Source organism: Melanerpes formicivorus, unplaced genomic scaffold, assembly GCF_026170545.1.
Source record: "Melanerpes formicivorus ecotype bairdi unplaced genomic scaffold, bMelFor1.0.p_v2 SCAF_8, whole genome shotgun sequence".
Classification (NCBI taxonomy): Eukaryota; Metazoa; Chordata; class Aves; order Piciformes; family Picidae; genus Melanerpes; species Melanerpes formicivorus.
In genome coordinates this window covers 22,811,838-22,828,725 of record NW_027142360.1, presented here as the reverse complement: position 1 = coordinate 22,828,725, position 16,888 = coordinate 22,811,838, and the positions used below count along the sequence as shown (strand labels likewise).

The 16,888-nt window shown below is 47.7% G+C and overlaps 1 protein-coding gene across 3 annotated transcripts in view; it reads right to left on the bottom strand.

The window, feature by feature from the left end:
* The window catches only part of GSG1 (germ cell associated 1), a 44,876-nt gene that overhangs the window by 17,635 nt on the left and 10,353 nt on the right, over window positions 1-16,888 (bottom strand). The window contains exon 1 of one of the 3 annotated variants that reach the window (XM_068142639.1): window positions 452-487. The exons of the other annotated variants lie outside the window; for them this stretch is intronic. The gene's annotated coding sequence lies outside the window, so the exon portion shown is untranslated. Of the gene's footprint in view, window positions 1-451; window positions 488-16,888 lie in introns of those variants that run through there. 3 annotated transcript variants of the gene reach the window in all.

Here is a 16,888-nt window from a genome sequence, read left to right as displayed (position 1 = left end):
TAAGGAACATTTAATGCCAGTTTTAAGGCAAAAATAAGAAGCTGAAAGAGTACAGTTGAACCACATTACACTTGGGGGAGTCAAAGAAACTGTTCTTTGCTTCAGTTTATCTTTTTCTCCTTTTCACCATGACAAATCAGAACAAGCAGAGCTGGAGGAAGCCAGCAAAGACTGCCTGGTCGATTGACCTGACTCAGTGCAACACAGGCATCCTGAAGCCCTTCAAGCTCACTGATAAAATGTTCTGCAAGGCAGATCCTCCTCCATTCTGGATTGCAGTCAATATTTTCCCCTGTAATATCATGATTCGAACCAAGTCACAACAGCCAGCAGAAAACTCTTCCATCTCTGCCAAATGTCATGGTCTCCATCCCACAGCTGAATTATTTACTCACAAGGATTTTTCCCTTGAAGCCATTGGAATTACAGAGTTTACTGAAGTGATACTCACGTGCTAGTGTTTGAGGAGCCAGTGCTTCAAAGGCAGACTCTGAGCTAGCAGCAGAGCTTTGGAAATCAGAAAGAGTGAATAAGACACAGAGTTAGCTTTTTTTGAGGTGAGGCGTAGGAGGTGTTTTCATTCTTCAGCTATTAAAAACTCCTTGTGCTTTGACAAGGAAAAAAAAAATGGGGGAGAGAGAGGGAGAGAAAACGGGGAGGAAAAGGATTAATGAATAAAGAGGCAGTATGGCAGGAAGTGCAGCAACCAGGGTGGTCAGAAGACACAAGCAAATTTCTCAGGCTGCCTTCCCTGATGGAGCAGAGAGGGTAGTGAGCACAGGTCAGAAGAAGAAATGGTCTAATATGTTGATTTAAAGGGAATAATAAAGCCAGTTTTCCTTCCAGCCCTGAGCAGAGCAGTTATGTTACAGTGGATGCTTTGACAACATTATAATTGCACCTTTTATCTTTCTGTATGTCCCAGTAATTATCCAGGACTGAGGGCATCTTCTTTTTTCCCCCCCTAGATTTAATGAGGATTTCAGATCCCTTCCCTTCAAAGACAGTCCTGTCAAGCTCCATCCCTAATGCCCATGCTTCCTGTGCCCTGCACAGCAGGGCTACCACTGCATCAGGGAAAGGACAAGTTGGAACAAGGCAGTGGGGACACAAATTTAGAGCCCCAGCCCTTTGTCTTAGAGGCTTATAGGGAGCAGGGGTGCTGGGAGCAGGGGTGCTGGGAGCAGGCAGTGTTGCTGCTGTGGGTGTGGGGTGGATGAAACGTGGGTGTGCCATGACCAGGAAGCTTCCAGGTGCCCAGGCTTCCCTACATGTCCTAGGGGAAGGGAGGTCCCCAGCCAGTGGAAATGAAAACAAGAAGTATTCTGAAGGCAGCCTACAGGGAACTTAGGCATCTCCCTCTCTTCTGCTGTGTTTTCTGTTTGGATTTTGTTGTTGTTCTTAGAGTTTGTTGTTATTGGTTGGGTTTGGGTTTGATTTTTTTCTTCTTCTCTCTCCTCCTCTTTTCTTCATACCTCCCCAATTCCTCACAGACAGGTTTTTGCTTATCTTGGCAAACCTGGCACCATTCATGGAACAAGGTGGCCCTGGCCAGGGGTAGCAAGGGTCCAGGTGCAGTGATACCATCCTGGGCTAGAGGAGACCAGAGCAAGGTCACTCTTCAGCCACAGCCAGGGCCCTTTCTCCTAATGCATTGTATCCTGAACCTTCAATCTTGTGCTGTTATTTCCATCAGGCCTGTAGTTTAAAAAAAATACAGTAATGAGCAACTGTCCCTCCTGGCTCTCATTAGCTTTTCCTGAGCAGGCTCAAGCTGCAATTACTCAAAGGTTCATTGTTTAGCCAAATTTGGGGGGGAATTTTGTCAGAGATGGCAAAAAGTGTGCTCCTGACAGGAAAAAAAAAGGATGATTTATTTGAAAGCAAGACACTGCTCAGTGGGTGTTTCTGTAAAAGAAAAAGTAATCAAGGGCTTGGTTTTGTCTAAAAATATGGCTAAATCAGAACATTCCCTTGCCAGCCCTGTTCTCAGAAACATCTCTGTGGTTTTGACTGAAATTAAAACAAAACCCCAAGCAGAACAACATAATAAATAATAATAAAATACCCTGAAGCTAGAAGATGTTGGCTCCCAGTTTGGCAAAGGCAAAAGCAAATAAAGCCAGACCTTGTGATGAGAAGTGTCAAGTGACTATTATGATAGAGAGACAACGCTACTAGCAACATCTTCTGTGTTCTTGCACACTCATTAACGTGCTCATCTCAGCCTGACTCTCTCCCATGCAGCCAAGGATTATAATTGCTGAGCTCCACAACTGAGTGTTAAGCATTGTGGCCAAGCAGCTTGACCGAACAAGAACTCTTTACCAGCACCCAAACAGGCTAAGCATGAAGGTGAGAGAACATTTAGCTGGTGTGTTACTATGGGCAGATATCAGAGACATTAGGTTAGGCAGAATAATAAAAAAAGCCTCAGAAACCTCTTCCAAGTAGTGAAAAGGGGTGGAACAGTTTCTCGTGAGAATAAAAGATGCCCCTTGCTTAAATCATACACAACCAGACTGGATAATGCACTGGAAAGCATACTGTGGGCAAGAATCTTGGAGGAACAGGGCTGGGCTAGAATGTGAGGAGAGGGACTGAATGAACTGGATGAAGTTATCCAGGGGACAGCAATGTGCCCTTGTGGCCAAGAAGGCCAATGGGATCCTGGAGTGCATTGAGAGGAGTGTGTCCAGCAGGTTGAGGGAGGTTCTCCTGCCCCTCTACTCTGCCCTGGTGAATCACAGAATCATAGAATTAACCAGGTTGCAAAAGACCTTCAAGATCATCATGTCCAACCTATCACCCAACACCATCTAATCAACTAAACCATGGCACTAAGTGCCTCATCCAGTCTTATTTTAAACACTTCCAGGGATGGTGATTCCACCACCTCCCTGGGCAGCACATTCCAATGGCCAATCTCTCTGTGAAGAATTTCTTCCGAACATATAGCATAAACTGCAAAATCGGTTTAGAATCATAGAACTGTTGGGGTTGGAGGGGACCTCAAGGATCATCCACTTCTAACCACCCTACCATGGGCAGGGACACCTCACACTGGATCAGGCTGCCCAGAGCCACATCCAGCCTGGCCTTAAAAACTCCAAGGGATGAGGTTTCTACCACCTCAAACTGTTCCAGTGTCTCACCACCCGCTGAGGAAGAATTTCTTCTTAACATCCAATCTGAATCTACACATTCCTATTTTTTTCCCATTCTCCCTAGTCCTATCATTACCTGACATCCTGAAAGTCTCTCACCCACCCTTTTTTTCCCCCCTCAAATCCCAGAGCACCTGGGCTCTGTTGGAGTCTCCTCCCACCCCAGGTTGTGGCCACTTGGCCCCCACCCACCCACTCCCCTTTTTAATCCCCTCCAGAAGAGGCAGAAGCCCCAAGCTGAGCCCATCTGGGCTGAGGGATCCTCCTCTCATCACTGGTGAGTGCCCATGGTGCACACTGGGTGATGGTGGTGGTGACAACAAAGGCCGGGGGGCCTGGTGGCCCCCCGGTTAGGTAGGAAGAGTGTTGATGATTCCTCCAGTATCACTCATGGGTTCTGGCTGGGCCTCCTTGCTGGGGCTGAGCTCCTCTGTGTGGTATCTTGGCTGGTGAGGATCTTGCCCACAGCTCTGGGATGGGAGCACAAATGGTGGTGGTGGAGCAGGAGCTGTTTAGCCATGTGATGTTATGCTAATTACAGTGGTTTTACCTGGAGGCCTCTTGACTCTGCTCTCATCATTCAATGACTCTCTGCTTTTGTGCCTCATTTACAGACCATTCCTTCCCTCACTGCTTCCTTTCAGAAATAAGGAAGGAAAGGAAGAAAAAAGGCAATAAAGCATATCTGGAGAATGCACTCACTTATCAATCAAGTCTGAACAGGAAGCCTTCAAGAAGAGGAGGGTGAGACCTCACTTGGAGTATTGCATCCAGTTTTGGGCTCCCCAGTTCAAGAGGGACAGAGATCCACTTGAGAGAGTCCAATGGAGGGCTACCAGGATGATGAAGGGACTGGAGCACTGCCCTGTGAGGAGAGGCTGAGAGCTCTGGGGCTTTTTAGTCTGGAGAAGACTGAGAGGGGATTTAAAAAATGTTTATAAATACCTGAGGGCTGGGGGTCAGGAGGGAGGGGACAGGCTCTGCTCAGTTGGACCCTGGGATAGAAGGGTCAATGGATATAAACTACAATGCAGGAGATTCCACCTCAACATGAGGAGGAACTTCTTCACTGTGAGGGTCACAGAGCCCTGGAACAGGCTCCCCAGAGAGGCTGTGGAGTTGTCTTCTCTTGAGACTTTCAAGACCTATCTGGATGTATTCCTGTGTCACCTGTGCTAGACTCTATTGTCCTGTTCTGGCAAGGGGGTTGGACTCAATCTTTGGAGGTCCCTTGCAAGCCCTAACATCCTGTGATCCTGTGAACTAGTAAGATTTTTCCCATCTCTAATTCTTATGTTGTTTTTTTCCCCCAAATTGGCTGTAGTTTGCATTGCCTGAAATTTATTCACATGAATTACAGAATCTCTGAGCAAAGCAGAAAATGGGGCTGGAGAGAGAGAGAGGTGGGTGTGTTTCCCTGGATGACACACACACACAAAAAATAGAAGCCTGCAGCCTCACAGAGGCTGTTAAACTAGAAAGACTGGATGGATGGAACAGGAGGGAACCCACCTCAGAGGGGTTGCTCCCACTGGGCTGGTGCATGTGCAGGTGAGCTATGTTGTGGGTGAGGACTGAACCCATGTTCAGCCTTCAGCACTGGGCAGGAAGTGAGAAGGCTCAGCTCTAGCTCCCTGCACAATTTTCACCTGCTAGCTTTCACCAATGGATTGAGTTAGAAGAACTTCAGTTAGGGGTTTTTCTCCCACCCTCGTTTATTTTAAATCAAGAATTTTCTGCTTTGCTTTGGTTTGAAATTAGCTTTCAAAGGGTTGGGCTAAAGCAGAGATTGCAGAGCTGGTCTTTCACTCCATTAATCCAGTGCTGGACACAACAAACATCCTTAATTACTCCCTTCAGCCTTGAAGTCTCACACGCAGCTTTACCAATGCACCACAATCCTGACTTGCAAAATCCCTCGCATTTCAGCTCATGACTGGATGCAGTCACAGGTCAGCTGCTCCTCTTTCATGAGACTCAAAGCAGGTCACTGTCCTGTGCTTCCAGCCCTTTACCACTCCCGGTAAGTCTGCCTGTGTTGCAATCCTCAGGATGCCCAAGGGCTCTGCTAATGAGCATCTGAACTCCAACCTATATTGAGCAGTCCTCAATGAACCCTAAGAAAGTCTCTGTCCTATTGTAACACATTTTACTATTGCAGCCTTGGAACACCTCCTGCTCTGGGCTAACCCAGCAGTCCAGGATAAGCCTTCTCTCTGCAGTTGCCATACTCTTGGATGACAGTGATTGCAATGCCATATTCCTAAGATTCCCATCAAAGCCTTTCTGGAATTTACTGGTGTTTCTTTCCACCCACAGTCTGCTACAGACCCTAAATGTATGCTTCACAGCTTTGCTGGAGCAGAGCTATTGTTCATAGATTAAATTGCACTTAATTTTTACATTAAAATCAAAACCTGGAGTGATTGAACTTCCCCACAACCCTCCACAGCCATTTTTACAGCTGGCTTAACTGCTGCAATGAAAATCTGGAGACTGTGCTTTTAAAAGCTGTAATGTGATCCTCAAAGAGGCTTTAAGATCCTTTAGGACAGAAAAGCTACTGAAGACTTTTTGTTGTTGCCAAAGGAAAAGCAAACACCTTGTGAGTTGCAGATTAAATCTGGTGAAGTACAAGGTGTCTTGGGGATGTATCCTGGTAAAGATGTCCAGAGGGGCCCATACATCCAATCTGGCCCCTGTCACTGTATTTCTTAATGGGAAAATTCCTGTGCTGTTCCTTCTCTACCTCCTCACTCCCAGGCTTACACTGGGACCCTGATTCAGACACCCAACTCACTAGAACATGGCCAAAATGCATAGCCAAGGAAAGTCACTTCATGCCTGCAAGATCTCAGCCAGCTTATTCCATCATGTTTGGAAACCAGCCACGGCTTGAAGTGCCTATGTCCTTCCCAAGAAGCTTCTCTTTCTTCTGAGCCCCCCCAGACCTTCTCAGCTACTAGATTCTGTTTAGGTAATGAAACTTCCCACAGAGAAGAGCACCAGGGATTGAAGGGAGTGACACTTCAATCTCCTATCCCAGAGGCAGAGAGACTTAATCAAGGGCTTTCCATGGAGCTTAGGGCTGCTAGCAGTGATGATAGACATTTAGTTGCTTTCCAATCACCAGGAGGTTCTCACAGAGGTGTTCCCCGCAGTGATCACACCCTTCAGGATGCAGGTGCATCCAATGGACACTGCAGATACCTGCTTTGACTCCATGCACAGCATTCTCCTTTGGGGTTTCTCTTACATCTCTGTCTTTTTAAGGAAGATATCCAAGCTGGGCTGAAAGACTTCAAATTACAAGGAACTTACTGTCCCACTGGCTATCCAGCCTCACAGTTTGGAGTGCACACCCTGTCTCTAGAAGGCCTTTGACTGCAAGCCACTGCGGTGAATTTGATGATGCGATTGAGAGCAGCCCTGCAGAAAAGGATTTGGGGGTACTGTGGATGAGAATCTGGATGTGAGCCAACAATGTGCACTTGCATCCCAGAAGGCCAATTGTATCCTGGGCTGCATCAGAAGAATTGTGGCCAGCAGACAAAGAGGTGTGATTCTGCCGCTGTGCTCTGCTCTGATGACACTGCACCTGGAGTGCTGTGTCCAGCTCTGGGACCTTCCACAGAGGAAGGACATGGACCTGCTGGAGCAGGTCCAGAGGAGGGTTGCAAAGATGGTCAGAAGGCTGAAGCACCACTCCTGCCAAAACAGGCTTGGAGAGTTGTGGTTTTTCAGCCTGGAGAAGAGAAGGCTCTGGAGAGATCTTGCAGAGGTGTTTCAATACCTGAAGGAGACCTACAGGAAGGCTGGGGAGGGGCTGTTTAGAAGGGCTTATAGTGACAGGACGAGGAGCAATGGTTTGAAACTGGAGCTGAGTAGATCTAGGTAGAACCCAAAGAGGAAGCTCTTTACAATGAGGATAGTGAAATACTGAAACAGGTTGCCCAGACAGGTGGTGGAGACTACACCCCTGGAGACCTTCAATATCAAACTTAATTTGGTCTTGAGCAGCCTGATCTAGTTGGAGATGTCCCCACATACTGCAGGGGGTCTGGACAAGGTGACCTTCAAGGATCCCTTCCAACCCAATGTGTTCTATGATTCTACAACTTCTGTATCAGTAAGCTAAGCATGAACTTAAGTTCAGGCCATGAACTTAAGTCCAAGCCATGAACTTAAGCCCTGACATGTAATTTTCTGGACTGTTAAACTGGTAATGGGCTTTGCAGCAAGTTTGGCTCTGTGGCAGCTAGTGCTCTCCTAAGAACAGCAGGGCTGAGTCTGATAGCAAAAGTCAGGGGCATTGTTCCCAACAGGTTCTTTGGGCAAGGCTACCTTCTTTGGGGAGGAAGGCATCTTATTCAGGGGCATGCTGTGCCTTTTGCCCTAAGGCTCAGAGAACTGGCCCTAGGTGGCTTTATTTACTAGTGTAGGTGCAACATAGATTTTGACAAGACCTTTTGTGCCAGCACTGTTTACTATCAGAAATCTCTCTCCCAAGTGAAATATTTGTAGACTGTGATTAAGCCAGTTCGTAACTCTCCTTTATATAAACTACATTTTGATCCCTTCCCAGGTTTTAGCATCCTTATTTGAGAAATAGAAACAGGAAAACAGTAGACAGTGCTTCAATATGCCTGTACTCCAGGTCCTTCCTAGCTTCCCTTTATCTTATGTATATAGCACAAGGCTCAAGTCCTCCTGTCCTCACCTGTGTATCTCATTTCCAGGGTCAGGAATCCTACAGGTGTGTGCCAAGTGGACAATGCACTAATCTGGTCCCTGACAGGAGGCCCCTTCCAACCCCTAATATCCTATGTGACACATCAGGGAGACACAGCAGTGCATGGCTATCAAGGGCAGGGACAAGCCTCCTAGGCATAAGGACTGCCTCAGGGACAGGACCTCAAAGGCTTCCTCTGAAGGCTGCTGGGCAGAGGGGAGGTGGGCAGGGTGCCAATGGGCAGGGCTGTGGGTGGGGAGCACATCCCCCTGACAGCACAATGCCATCACCTGACAATGGTAACACAGCAGCACCAGTGCCCCGGGGCAGTGTAAAAGGGAGCATCTTCCTGTGTCTGCTGCCAGACCCTGCCCTAGGAGCAGCCCAGAGGAGGCCCTTGAGGAGCCAGTGGAAATAGTTGGTGAGGGCTGAGGGAGGAAGATCAGAAGCTAGACTCAGCTGCTGAAGATAAGAACCACCAATTTCTGGAGGTGCCTAAGGGAATCGGGATTTTCAGCTTTGAGAAGCACTGCAGAGCATCCCTCCTGGAGCCAGGAGCTGTAAGAAATGGGATATAGAGATGTTGCCAGGGTATCCAATGCTTTGGAGCACCCATTGGTGTCCTGCCAGATGTGGGAAACAGTTCCTGCCCCCAAGGTCGATCAGGCTAGGCTAGTGGCATTTGACCACTCAGAATGCCTTGAGCTGGCTGCAGGGTGAGGGAGAATAGGGCTTGGGCATCTCTTGGGAGGCAGGACCAGCCTGTGGGAGGAGGAAGCAGGTCTTGCTCACGTGCTCAGGGAGTAGCCTATCGCCAGTGCTGGGGTCAGGAAGGAATTTTTTTTTCCCCAGGGCAGACTGGCACTGGTCCCCAGGTGGTTCTTTGCCTTCCTCTGCAGCCTTGAGCATGACCACTTAAGTGTCAAGACTCCTCTGGTCCCTTTTAGCTGGGTTACTGCCTGCTGCTTGTGCTTCCACGAAGATGGCCTCTCGTGCCTCTCGCAGCTGGGGGGAGGAAGGCTTTTTTCCCCAAAGTGGGCAGATTGACACTGGTCCCTGGGGTTTTTTTTGCCTTCCTCTGCAGAGCATGGTCCCTTGTTGGACCTCTTTTGGGCCATTCTGGCCAGGTGCCTGCTGCTTGTGCTTCCACGAAGGTGGCCTCTTGTGCTCTGCATCTGGGGGGAGGAAAAGGTCTTTACTCCCAGGACAGGGAAGCTTCTTGGGTTCCCTGGGAGCTGCTGCTTTTTCTCTGTAGCATTGAGCACATCCCCTTATCAAGCTTCATCTGGTCCTTCTTGGATAGGTTCTGGCTGCTGCTCCATGCACCACAGGGGAAGGAAGCTTTCTATGCTCCTAGGATGGGGAAGCTTCTTGGGTTCCCCTGGAGCTGCTTCCTTTCCTCTGTAGCACTGAGCACAGCTCTTTATCAGGGCTTCTCTGGGCCCTTTTGGCTAGGTTCTTACTGCTGTTCCATGCACCACAGAGATGACCTCTCGGGCCCCACATCTGGGGAGAGGAAGCTTTCTAGACTCCATGGATGGGGAAGCTTCTTGGGTTCCCCAGGAGCTGCTTCTTTTCCTCTGTAGCACTGAGCACAGCCCCTTGTCAGTGCTCCTTTAGGCCCTTTTGGCTAAGTTCTTTGCTGCTGCTCATGCACCATGGAGATGGCCTCTCATGCCCCACATCTGGGGGGAGGAAGCTTTCTATGCTCCTAGAATGGGGAAGTTTCTTGGGTTCCCCTGGAGCTGCTTCCTTTCCTCTGTAGCATTGAGCACATCCTCTTGTCAGGGCTCTTGCACCTCCAAGTCACCACTTGAGGCCAGGCTCTCTTGGGCTCTCAGGTTTTGGAAGACAAAAGCCTGCTGCTTTTCCCAACTAAATCGAAAGCACATCGGCCTGCTCCTGGCTACACAACGGGCTTTGTGCTAGTGAGCATCAGCTCTGAAACAGGTTCAGGGGAAAAAATACAATAATAAAATCCTCTTTCTAGTTGTAACCTTTGTGTTGTGTGTCCTTGAAAGAGTTTTTGGAGCTGAACACCTCCTGTTATTTCAGGCAAATAGCAGTCTTGCTGTTCCCTGATTCATGCTGAGTGCAGGGAATGGAATGGAGTGAAGAACTCTGACACACGTCCAAGGGCTCCATCCAGGAGCGCAGCTCCCTGCAGTGCAGGTCCCAGCCCCATCCAGGAGACAGAGGCAGGGACAGGCACACCTACAATATCACTCAGGCAGGGACTGAAGGCTCCACACTGATCTGAGACATATTCCCTGGGCCCTTAGCAAGAGATGGTGGGAGCGAGGGTCCCAGGGGAGGCCATTCTCAGCCACTGAGACCTATTGAGCACATCAGGACCCTGGCAAAAGTAGACCACCTTTGTTTATATGCTCTTCTGAAAACATCTATGGTTGTCCACTGTGGAGTGGAGATGGAGTATTGGGCCAGCTGGACATTCTCTCTGATGGATTATTGCTGGTCTCAGACTCTTTTGGTTTAGTATGCTTGTCCAAGGGAACAGCTCAGGAAAGTCTAAAAATGAGTACTAGGAGAAAAAAAGTCCTCCATGCAGAAATGAGCAGGGACAGCTCACCTCTAAAAGATTTGCAAGCATTTGGTGACAAAGCACTGGAACAGGCTGCCCAGGGGGGTTGTGAAGTCTCCCTCTCTGGAGATATTCAAAACCCACCTGGATGCATTCCTCTGTGATCTGGTACAGGTTATCCTGCTCTGGCAGCAGGGTTGGACTGGATGAGCTTTTGAGGTCCCTTCCAATCCCTAACATTCTGTGATTCTCTGCCATGACTACAAAGGAAAGGATGGAATTGTATGAAAGGCATCAATTATTCTTGAACACACTTCCAAGCTCAAAGGTACAGGTCCACAGCTGGTAACACCAAACCAGGGAGCCCCTGCAGAGTACTCGGTGCCAGAGGTGAGGTGAGCACGTAGACAGTGTCGCCCTGTCACTGCGCCTGCTCTCATGACTTGGGGACACACTGATGCAAGCACTGCACTGTTGCAAAACAAATATTACAGAGTTTCAGCCTCAGCAGCCTGCTGGTGTGTCACATCTGTCACTGTGCCTCAGCACAATTGTCACTGCCTTGATGGGCAACCATCACAACGTGGTGAAGGCCTGTCAGTGTGTGGCAGGAAGGTCACAAGGCCAACTCTTCAGCAGCAGCCTCCAGGAGCTCTTTCGTAGAGCACCCCTTGGCTGGGTAGCTGAAGAGACAGAGATGTTCTCCATCAAGTGGCATTTACATGGGTAATGAAAAACAGAGAAAAGGGAAAATAAAAGTCTCAGCCTGCTTTTCAAGCAGAAGTGCAGTTTGCAGCTATGAAGCTGATTCTCCTAGCCGTCAGAAGGAGTTTTGCTCCATATCTGTCTCTCTTCTCTACTCTTCCAGACTATTTGTCCTCATTCTCTGAGTCAAAGGCAAAAGTTTTAGGGGTTAAATCCACCCACCTTGGAAAACAGCATACTTGCCACACTGGGAGCTTATTGCTAGCACAAAGAGCTGAGACTGGGATTGGTGCTTAGAGGGACACGACTTTGCCTTCAGCAGAGCTAGGTGACACTAAGTGCTGAGCCCCAGACAAAGCTAAGAAAGCAGCGGACTTACTGTGCTAACTCTTATCTCCAGAAACACCTTTGACATGCAGAATGTTTGTTCACTGTGATTACCTGGGTGGAGAAATTATTGTTGCTTAAATTATTTACTTTTAAAGCCACAGTTATTTGCCTCCACCCTTTTCACGCTGCCCTGTACACCCCAGCACTCACACACCTTAGCATAACTGGGGAACACCAGAAAGGACTGTAAAGAATACTAGAAGGGTGGCTCCCTGGGGATACATTTGGTAAGAGACAGAGATGCACACTGAGGCCTGTCATCAGCTCAAGAGAATCAGAAGGTGTCATCTGGCTTTGCTCTAAAGGCTACTGGGCAGAGGAGTCCCAGGGGAGCAGAGAGAACAGGTGAGGTAAGAGCAAGCCTAGGTGAAGGGCATCTATTTCTTCTCCTTTCCCTGCCAGATCAGAGGCTGGGGTGAGTTTCAAATGATCAGATAAACAGAGCTTTGCAGGCCTCATGCACTGTATGGATGTGATCTCTCCCATGCCTTAGGTAAGTCTCTTCCCTAAGAGCACCTTAGTACACCTAAAAGACACTTGCACCATTCCTTAACATCTGCCTGAAGGCAAGGAGCAGAAGAATTCAAATACAAGGTATGGGTTTGGATATCCTGGTGACTCTGCCACCACTATTGCACTGACAAACCACTTTAAGCGTAGAAGAGAGATGGAAATTCAGCACTGGATAACTGTTTCGAAGGAGCCTGTGTTCCCTGAGGTCACTGGCAACGTTCACACAGGGGTTTTATGGTGGAGGGTCACACCCATAGTCTACATTCCAGCCACAGCAAGTTCATTTCCTGGCCTACACTGTGTTCCTCTATGTCCAGTCCCCTTTTGGAGACCAAAACTAATGGGCTAGGATTCCATTGCTGGATTTCCCTTGGGAAGATATTTCACACACCAACAAAAGTCAGTTGCTAGCAAAGATTTCCTGACATTCAACTGAAAATTTCCTTTCACTCAAACTCTTTCCATTACTCCAGTTATTTTCTTCTGGATCTTCTCCCTTAAGCAGCATATTCCACTTTCCTCCATCCTTCCAGAGGACAGTTTCATCACTGTGTGTGCAAGCCTGGCTTTTCAGAAGAACTGCCTGTCCCAGCCCTGCCCTGCCCTGGTTCACCCACTGGTCAAAAGAAAGCACGCTGCTTTCAGTGCTGGGAGCAAGAGCCAGAGTTTCAGAACTGATGAGAAACCACAAATCCAGAACAGACCCTGGGAGCAGTAGCTGTGACCATCTCCAGCTGCTCACAGCAGGTGGAGAGCTTACAGTCCCAGTGTGACAGGACTGGTTGCCTCCAAAGGTAGGTCTCACAGCTCCTACCGACAGCCATGTGGACATCAGCAATGAAACAACCAAGGTGGAAATGTCAGCATCACATGTCTAGAAATATTCTCCAAGGCATCAAAACTTAAAAGCACATGAGAAGAAGATGGCATTCTTTCAGGCCAACCCTTGCACTCTGAATCAGGGATGCAGATCTCTTAGATGGCCACTGTTGCATTTTAGCATCACATTTACCTCCAAGAACAGTGGTGGCTCATTACATTTTTGACCAGCACCTAGCATGTTTGGGCTCTAGCTTCTCAGCATACCTATAGAGCAGATAACAGTAACAACCATTACTAATAATATGGTTTGGATTGTTGCCTTAGACTATCAGAATAAAGTGTCACTAAGAATACTGAGCATTGTGTTTGTCTTTAATACCAATGCAAATTTAATCTCAGCCCTACAAAGGTATTCCTTTGGGTATATGAAGCCTTAGGGACACTTTAGCTCCAGGCACATGCAGCCATGTTCCCCAAAATGTTGTCTATTCCAGATATTCTGGTGACTGCATCACACAAAGAACAATCCTATCTTGATTAAAAAAAAGGGGGGGGGGGGGGGAAGTAATTTATTTTCCAGAGCACCTAACCCCTTTCCCCCTCAATAATCTTCTCAGGAAATGGTCCCAACACGTGAGTCAAACTGAGATACCATGTAGACTCTTTATGGCCCAGATAGGTGCAAATCATTATATTACATTGACTTGTATAGGCCAACCTAGAAAGCTGAAATGAGTCAAACAAGTCCGCCATAAAATGTGTCACGGCTTAAGCCACCTTTGCTCAGTGGTTTATCCCTATCTTCTCAGCTAAGATACATCAGCTGAACAGTGTCTGTAGTGTATGACATGAAATAGGACAGCAGAAATCGTATCCTGCAAAGTTAACTTCTAAAAGGGTGAATGGAGCCCTTTAATCTCTCTGGGCTTAGCAAGTAGAAAACTGCTCCAGCTCTTTTATAATGTATTCCTCCATCTCTTGAGTGCATGTGCATACACTCATAGATCCATAGATCATGAAATGATTTGGGTTGGAAGGGACCTTAAAGACCATCTAGTTCCAATCCCCCTGCTATGGGCAGGGACACCTTCCACTAGCCCATGTTGCTCAAGGCCTCATCCAACCTGGCCTTGAACACCTCCATCGAGGGAGTATTCATGACCTCCCTGGGCAGCCTGTTCCAGTGTCTCACCATCCTCACTGTAAAGAATTTCTTTCTAATATCCAGTCTAAACCTGTCCTCCTCAAGCTTAAATCCATTCCCTCTCATCCAATCACTTCAAACCTTTGTAAAAAGCCCCTCCCCAGCTTTCTTGTAGCTCCCCTACAGGCACTGGAAGGCTATTATAAGGGCTCCCTAGAGCCTTCTTTTCTACAGGCTGAACAACCCCGACCCTCACAGTCTGTCCCCATAGGGGAGTGCTTCAGCCATCATCATGGCCTTCCTCTAGACCTGCTCCAGCAGCAACACGTCCCTCTTGTGCTGTGGGCACCAGAGCTGGACACAGTACTCCAGGTGGAGTCTCATGAGAGCAGAACGGAGGGGCAGAGTCACTTCCCTCATCTTGCTGCTCACACTTCTTTTGATGCAGCCCAGCACACAGCTGCCTTCTGGGCTGCAAGCAGACACTGCTGGCTCATGTTGAGTTTTCCATCAACTGACACCCCCAAGTCCTTCTCCTTGAGACTGCTCTCGAGCCACTCCTCACCCAATGTTTATTTGTGCTTGGGTGTAGGACCTTGTTGGCCTTGTTGCACATCATGAGGTTGGCTTACCCACTTACTTTAAGAGTAAAAATTCAACAATCAACCAGGAATGGTTCCAAAATAATGCTAATGCAGAAGAATATAATCTGCTCAGATTTGCAGTGTAAGTAGGAAGGCTGAGGCAGATGTTTCCAGGCAAGCAGGCACACAACAGTATCTTAGTGTGTGTGTGTGATGAGTTGAAACATCAGAACTTAAGGTAGTTGGACCCATTAAGATCCCAGAGACTCAATACAGCGTGAAACGTCGAAGGTTATTGCACAGCCAAACCAGTGAGCAACCCCAGGAAAGCGATTTGTCATTGGGCACTTTATCAGAATATAAAAGGAGGCAGAATCCCATTGGCAAACAAACAAGACAGCCCCATCCTTTTTCCCCCTTTTTTCCTTTGTTTTTCAGCAAAAGACACACCTGCTTCTCCCGTGCCAGGTTTTAAATACCAGAGCAGCAGCTCAATGATCTTTGTCCTGTTACTCACGGCAAGGGCATTTACGACAATGATGAGTGTCGTTGCTAGCATTGTAAAGCACTCAGCAATGCAGTCATAGATGAAAGCCTATACAGGCTAAGCAAACACAGCGACAACAAATAAGGCTCTGTGCTAAGGTATTCAAAATGGAATTACAAATTATCCACCTTCCTAGCAAGCAGGGGTCAGATTACAGCAATTTACTCCGTGTGGGCAAAGAGGATGCAAGAAACCTGACGTTTTATTCTTTGGTGGTGGAAAAGTCACTCGAAGCCTAAGCTCTACAGCGAAATTCAGTCCACCGGCCAGTTGTGGATGTTGGAAGCTACACAGCGCTTCAAACAGCTTCATTTAACTGTTGCTGGGCACGTTTAACACTTTAGAAGAATGAAGTCCCCATTTTTAATTGCTTGCAAAGTGACTACTTGGAGACCTCAAAACTAGGAAGCGCTCAACCTAAATAACAGTGGCAGAAAGTCGGGGATGGTGCAGCCTGGCACTTGTAAAAGGCTCTAGGGAGTCACAGGCTTCTTCATGGATTCCCCTCGCAAAGCCCCTTTCTGCCATGCCTGCACAGACTGTTTAGAAGGTTATGTGGATTGGATTTCAAAGCAAGGAATGTCAGAAGAGATCTTCCAGCTGTGAATGGCCTACAGATGTGGGCTTTTCTTCTCCAGGCTTGGGGGAAGGGATGAAAATGCCTCCAGTCTGTCTCATGAAACTAAATGGAAAAACAATGTCTAGCGAGGAGGGCGGGCAGGCAGAGAAGGTGGAGTCAGAAACTGGGAAGAACAGAACAGGGGGAAAAAAGCAGAGCCACAGCTGGAATGGTTCAGGACACATATCATCTTAAAAGCTGCAGTCTCTGAGTAGAGGTTGGCCATTAAATTACACGGTAGGCATCAGCAATCAAGGTGTTTGAAATAGATAAGGCCAGGAAGTTCTGTTTGTAGAAAGTATATTCTCCTCCTCCCAGAGCTGTGGCAGGATCTTACCTTGTGAAACACCCACAGAGAAGTTGTGGCCAGGACCACTGGGTGGTTGAAACTGCGCCAAGCCACAGCCAAGGTGTTTCTCTTACCAGCACTTCACAGCCCTGGACTTGCAGCTAGTGATCTTTTCCTCTGCAAAGGTTGTCTGTTAGCCTGGAGAACAGGAGGCTGAGACGAGACCTTATTGCTGTCTACAACTACTTGAAGGGAGGCTGTAGCCAGGCTGGGGTTGGTCTCTTCTCCCAGGCAGCCAGCACCAGAAGAAGAGGACACAGTCTCAAGCTGCACCAGGGGAGATTTAAGCTAGATGTTAGGAAGAAGTTCTTCATAGAAAGAGAGATTGGCCATTGGAATGTGCTGCCCAGGGAGGTGGTGGAGTCACCATCACTGGAGGTGTTTAGGAATAGACTGGGTGGGGTGCTTGGTGCCATGGTTTAGTAGATTAGATAGTGTTGGGTGATAGGTTGGACTTGATGATCTCAAAAGTCTTTTCCAACCCGGTTCATTCTATTCTATTCTATTCTATTCTATTCTATTCTATTCTATTCTATTCTATTCTATTCTATTCTATTCTATTCTATTCTATTCTATTCTATTCTATTCTATTCTATCCTACCCTATCCTACTCTACTCTACGCTACTCTGCTCTACTCTAACAGCTTATACCATGAAAAATTATTCTCCTCAGTTGAAATTCAGCTTCAAGCAATGATTCTGTGCTAAAGACCAGCATGCCTGGGAACAAGTTTTACTCTCAGTTATTTCTGCAAATGTTCTATCCCCAGCTAC